Genomic DNA, 6,980 nt, shown 5'->3' with positions numbered 1-6,980 from the left:
AGCAACAGAAGGCTGGCATTCAAGCAGTTTTAAAGTGGCCTTTTCCTTCCCTCCTACCTTCCTCCCACACCCCACCCGGGCTACTGTGTGAGTTATCTCCCTATTTTTGTAATCAATTAATAAAGAATACATTATTTTTAAACGATAGAGACTTTATTTCCTTTGCAAGCAAGCTGTGATCGAAGGCAGGAGGGCGGTTGGCTTACAGGGAAGTAGAGAAAACCAAGGGGGCAGGTTTTCATCAAGGAGAAACAAACAGAACTGTCACACAGTACCCTGGCCAGTCATGAAACTGGTTTTCAAAGCTTCTCTGATGCGCAGCACTTCCTGCTGGGCTCTTCTAACCACCCTGGTGTCTGGCTGCACGAAATCAGCGGTCAGGCAATTTGCCTCAACCTCCCACCCCGCCATAAACGTCTCCCCCTTACTCTCACAGAGACTGTGGAGCGCACAGCGAGCAGCAATAACAGTGGGAATTTTGGTTGCGCTGAGGTCTAACCAAGTCAGTAAACTGTGCCAGCGTGCTTCTAAACGTCCAAAGGCACGTTCTACCACCATTCTGCACTTCCTCAGCCTAGAGTTGAACAGCTCCTGACTCCTGTCCAGGCTGCCTGTGTATGGCTTCATGAGCCAGGGCATTAAGAGGTAGGCTGGGTCCCCAAGGATAACTATAGGCATTTCAACATCCCCAACGGTTATTTTCTGGTCTGGGAAGTAAATCCCTTCCTGCAGCCATTTAAACAGACCAGAGTTCCTGAAGACGCGAGCATCATGAACCTTTCGCGGCCATCCCACGTTGAGGTTGGTGAAATGTCCCTTGTGATCCACCAGTGCTTGTAGCACCATTGAAAAGTACCCATTGCGGTTTATGTACTGGCTGCCCTGGTGGTCTGGTCCCAAGATGGGGATATGCGTTCCGTCTATAGCCCCACCACAGTTAGGGAATCCCATTGCAGCAAAGCCATCCACTATGACCTGCACATTTCCCAGGGTCACTACCTTTGATAGCAGCAGCTCAATGATTGCGTTGGCTACCTGCATCACAGCAACCCCCACACTAGATTTGCCCACTCCAAATTGATTACCGATTGACTGGTAGCTGTCTGGCATTGCAAGCTTCCACAGGGCTATTGCCACTCACTTGTGAACTGTGAGGGCTGCTCTCATCTTGGTATTCTTGCACTTCAGGACAAGGGAAAGCGAGTCACAAAGTTCCATGAAAGTGCCCTTACGCATGCGAAAGTTTCGGAGCCACTGGGAATCATCCCAAATCTGTGACACTATGCGGTCCCACCAGTCTGTGCTTGTTTCCCATGCCCAGAATTGGCATTCCTCGGCATGAGCCTGCCCCAATAACACCATGATCTCCAAATTGCTGGGGACCGCAGTTTTAGAGAAATCTGTGTTCATGTCCTCATCACCGCTCTTCTGTCACCTCCTCGCCCGGTTTTTCAGGTGCTGGTTCTGCATAAACTGCACCATAATGTGCGAGGTGTTTTCAATGGTCATAACTGCTGCAGTGAGCTGAACGGGCTCCATACTTGCTGTGCTATGGTGTCTGCTCGGGCAATCCAGGGAAAAGGGCACGAAATGATTGTCTGCTGTTGCTTTCACGGAGGGAGGGAGGGACGGTTGACTGACAACATTTACCCATAACCACCCACGACAAATTTTTGCCCCATCAGGCATTGGGAGCTCAGCCCAGAATTCCAATGGGCAGCGGGGACTGCGGGAACTGTGGGATAGCGACCCACAGTGCACCGCTCGGAATGTCGACATTTACCACGGTACTGTGGACGCACGCCGCTGAATTAATATGCTTAGTGTGGATGCATGCACTTGACTTTATACAATCTGTTCCCAAAAATCGACGTCTGTAAAATCGGAGTACTTTCGTAGTGTAGACATTGCCTTAGAGCTCTTCCTCAGATCTGGGACAGAAATTTGGCAGCATGTGACCTCCAGAAGAAGAAAGGGGAGCGTCCACGTACCAGCAACGTACATGATACAGGTAAGTACAAGATACAGGTAAGTAACCATTTTCATGTTCTCTCCACAGGTACTAATGAGGAGAGTGGACTAGATGATACATCTGAGGGAAGGGAACAGAAGGAGACTCCGCCGATTGGAAGGCATAAGATGCACTGTCCTAGGGTTGGGGGTTCCACGACCACTGCTCCCAAGAGAAGGAGGAGGGTGGTGGTGGTCGGGGACTCTCTCCTCAGGGGGACTGAGTCATCTATCTGCTGCCCCGACCAGGAAAACCGAGAAGTCTGCTGCTTGCCAGGAGCTAGAATTCACGATGTGACAGAGAGACTGCCGAGACTCATCAAGCCCTCAGATCGCCACCCCTTCCTGCTTCTCCACGTGGGCACCAATGATACTGCCAAGAATAACCTTGAGCGGATCACTGCGGACTACGTGGCTCTGGGAAGAAGGATAAAGGAGTTTGAGGCGCAAGTGGTCTTCTCGTCCATCCTCCCCGGGGAAGGAAAAGGCCTGAGTAGAGACCGTCGAATCATGGAAGTCAACGAATGGCTACGCAGGTGGTGTCGGAGAGAAGGCTTTGGATTCTTTGACCATGGGATGATGTTCCAAGAAGGAGGAGTGCTAGGCAGAGACGGGCTCCACCTAACGAAGAGCATCTTCGCAAGCAGACCGGCTAACCTAATGAGGAGGGCTTTAAACTAGGTTCACCGGGGGAAGGAGACCAAAGCCCTGAAAGTGGGGAAGTGCGGTACCGGGAGGAAGCACGAGCAGGAGCGCGTGAGAGGGCAGGGGTCCTGCCTCATACTGAGAAAGAGGGACGATCAGCAAGTTATCTCAAGTGCCTGAAGCAAGAAGCCTCAGAAACAAGCAGGGAGAACTGCAAGTCCTGGCACAGTCAAGGAATTATGATGTGATTGGAATAACAGAGACATGATGGGATAACTCACATGACTGGAGTACTGTCATGGATGGATATAAACTGTTCAGGAAGGACAGGCAGGGCAGAAAAAGTGGGGGAGTTGCACTGTATGTAAGAGAGCAGTATGACTGCTCAGAGCTCAAGTATGAAACTGCAGAAAAACCCTGAGTGTCTCTGGATTAAGTTTAGAAGTGTGAGCAACAAGGGCGATGTCGTGGTGGGAGTCTGCTATAGACCTCCAGACCAGGAGGATGAGGTGGACGAGGCTTTCTTCTGGCAACTCACGGAAGTTACTAGATCGCAGGCCCTGGTTCTCATGGGAGACTTCAATCACCCTGATATCTGCTGGGAGAGCAGTACAGTGGTGCACAGACAATCCAGGAAGTTTTTGGAAACTGTAGGGGACAATTTCCTGGTGCAAGTGCTGGAGGAACCAACTAGGGGCAGAGCTCTTCTTGACCTGCTGCTCACAAATCGGGAAGAATTGTAGGGGAAGCTAAAGTGGATGGGAACCCAGGAGGCAGTGACCATGAGATGGTCGAGTTCAGGATCCTGACACAGGGAAGAAAGGAGAGCAGCAGAAAACAGACCCTGGACTTCAGAAAGCAGACTTTGACTCCCTCAGGGAACCGATGGGCAGGATCCTCTTGGAGAATAACATGAGGGGGAAAGAAGTCCAGGAGAGCTGGCTGTATTTTAAAGAATCCTTACTGAGGTTACAGGAACAAACCATCCCGATGTGTAGAAAGAATAATAAATATGGCAGGCGACCAGCTTGGCTTAACAGTGAAATCCTTGCTGATCTTGAACACAAAAAAGAAGCTTACAAGAAGTGGAAGATTGAGCAAATGACCAGGGAAGAGTATAAATATATTGCTTGGGAATCCAGGAGTGAAATCAGGAAGGCCAAATCGCACCTGGAGTTGCAGCTAGCAAGAGATGTTAAGAGTAATAAGAAGGGTTTCTTCAGGTATGTTAGCAACAAAAAGAAAGTCAAGGAAAGTGTGGGCCCCTTACTGAATGAGGGAGGCAACCTAGTGACAGAGGATGTGGAAAAGCTAATGTACTCAATGCTTTTTTTGCCTCTGTCTTCACGAACAAGGTCAGGTCCCAGACTGCTGCACTGAGCAGCACAGCATGGAGAGGAGGTGACCAGCCCTCTGTGGAGAAAGAAGTGGTTCGGGACTATTTAGAAAAGCTGGATGAGCACAAGTCCATGGGGCCAGATACGCTGCATCCGAGAGTGCTAAAGGAGTTAGCGGATGTGATTGCAGAGCCATTGGCCATTATCTTTGAAAACTCATGGCAATCGGGGGAAGTCCTGGACGACTGGAAAAAGGCTAATGAAGTGCCCATCTTTAAAAAAGGGAAAAAGGAGGATCCTGGGAACTACAGGCCAGTCAGCCTCACCTCAGTCTCTGGAAAAATCATGGAGCAGGTCCTCAAGGAATCAATTCTGAAGCACTTAGAGAAGAGGAAAGTGATCAGGAACAGTCAGCATGGATTCATCAAGGGCAAGTCATGCCGGACTAATCTAATTGCCTTCTATGATGAGATAACTGGCTCTGTGGATGAGGAGAAAGCGGTGGACGTGTTGTTCCTTGACTTTAGCAAAGCTTTTGACACTGTCTTCCACAGTATTCTTGCCAGCAAGTTAAAGAAGTATGGGCTGGATGAATGGACTATAAGGTGGATAGAAAGCTGGCTAGATTCTCAGGCTCAAAGGGTAGTGATCAATGGCTCCATGTCTAGCTGGCAGCCGGTATCAAGTGGAGTGCCCCAAGGGTCGGTCCTGGGGCCGGTTTTGTTCAATATCTTCATAAATGGTCTGGAGGATGGTGTGGATTGCACTCTCAGCAAGTCTGCAGATGACACTAAACTGGGAGGAGACGCAGATACGCTGGAGGGTAGGGATAGGATACAGAGGGACCTACACAAATTAGAGGATTGGGCCAAAAGAAATCTGATGAGGTTCAACAAGGACAACTGCAGAGTCCTGCACTTCGGACGGAAGAATCCCATGCACTGCTACAGACTAGGGACTGAATGGCTCGGCAGCAGTTCTGCAGAAAAGGACCTAGGGGTTACAGTGGACGGGAAGCTGGATATGAGTCAACAGTGTGCCCTTGTTGCCAAGAAGATCAATGGCATTTTGGGATGTATACGTAGGGGCATTGCCAGCAGATCGAGGGACGTGATCGTCCCCCTCTATTTGACATTGGTGAGGCCTCATCTGGAGTACTGTGTCCAGTTTTGGGCCCCACACTACAAGGAGGATGTGGAAAAATTGGAAAACGTCCAGCGGACGGCAACAAAAATGATTAGGGGACTGGAACACATGAGTTATGACGAGAGGCTGAGGGAACTGGGATTGTTTAGTCTGCAGAAGAGAAGAATGAGGGGGGATTTGATAGCTGCTTTCAACTACCTGAAAGGGGATTCCAAAGATGGATCTAGACTGTTCTCAGTGGTAGCTGATGACAGAACAAGGAGTAATTGTCTCAAGTTGCAGTGGGGGAGGTTTAAATTGGATATTAGGAAAAACTTTTTCACTAGGAGGGTGGTGAAACACTGGAATACGTTACCTAGGGAGGTGGTGGAATCTGCTTCCTTAGATATTTTTAAGGTCAGGCTTGATAAAGCCCTGGCTGAGATGATTTAGTTGGGGATTGGTCCTGCTCTGAGCAGGGGGTTGGACTAGATGACCTCCTGAGGTCCCTTCCAACCCTGATATTCTATGATAATTCCAATCTGTGACACTCTGATACCTTCTCTCTCACTTGAATAGATGGATGGACAGAAGAATGAATGGATAAATGGATAGACAGATGGATCAGATAAAGAGGGGATAGATACATTTGGGATGAACCGATAGATGGAATAAAGTTTGGATGGACAGATAGATTGGATAAAGCTTGGAGGAATAGAAAGGTAGGTGGGTAGGTAAAGCTGGAATAGGTTGATTTAGGTATAGTTAAAAGTGGGAAAGACAGATTAGGTAATGTCAGGATAGATTTAAATAGACAATAATACTTAGTCCTTAAATTATACTGCTTTGCAAAGATGAGACAGTATCTTTGTTCCCCAGTTTCAGAAATAGGGAAATTGAGGCACAGAGAAGGGAAGTGACTTACTTGCCTGTGGTCATTCAGAAGTTAGTAGCAGAGCCAGAAATAGAACTTAGGTCTCTATCTCCCTGTTCAGTGCCCAAAAGCTGCCCCTAAGTTATACAAAGCCACACTCATTTCTAATGCCGTCCTGTGTTCTGTGGCAACAACAGATCAAAGTGTGCAATGCAGCACCTTGTTCTGAGTGGGTAGATGGGGCCTGCAGGAACTACAGTCCTCACTTGCAGTGTTTCACCTTGACCCAAAGCTACCTGTTTATCACCAGATATGGATTTTCCAACAGCATCCTGAATTTCCCGCGTTCTGATCTGCAGACAGCGTCAGTGCGTTACCTACGCTACCTGTCAAAGTAATGAGGTGATGTGGCCCCGTGGAAGGGGCACAGGACTGTGAGTCGGGACCGCACTTAGGGGAAGTCCCCTGACTTAGGGGAAGTCACTGCAGTCCCTTAGCACCTAATTCCCCCATCTGTTAAATGGGGAGAACGATGTTTCGCTGTACGAAGGGCTCTGAGAGCCTCAAACGAAAAGCAGTATAAAGGAAAATCAATGTGAATTTAGGCCGGGGATGAGTCCAGCTTGACAGCCCGAGGAGACTTAGCCACAGAAGAAGGAGAGCACCGCGGAGGCAGCACCGGCATGGGCTTCCCTCCCCTCACAGCCGGCTGCTTGCCTTTGCCCCCCAACCCCGACCCAAAGGGGCCCCGCTACGGCCACTGCCGAGACGAGCGCGGCCTGAGGCAGACCGGAGCGGGGCCCGACGGGCGGGAGCTGAGCTCCGCGGCCCGGCTCAGCCCTGGGGCAGCTACACGGACCCCGCCTCCCGCCCGCAAAGGCCCGGAGCCCCCCGGCCCCTGCGGCGCTTGACCGCGCCCGCCCAGCCCCAGCGGCCGCCGCCGGGACCCGCGTGCGACGGGCGGGGAGACTCCGGCGCTCTCGCGGCCC

The sequence above is a fragment of the Eretmochelys imbricata genome, chromosome 27 (assembly GCF_965152235.1).
Source record: "Eretmochelys imbricata isolate rEreImb1 chromosome 27, rEreImb1.hap1, whole genome shotgun sequence".
In the NCBI taxonomy this organism is placed as follows: domain Eukaryota; kingdom Metazoa; phylum Chordata; order Testudines; family Cheloniidae; genus Eretmochelys; species Eretmochelys imbricata.
This window is presented reverse-complemented; position numbering follows the sequence as displayed.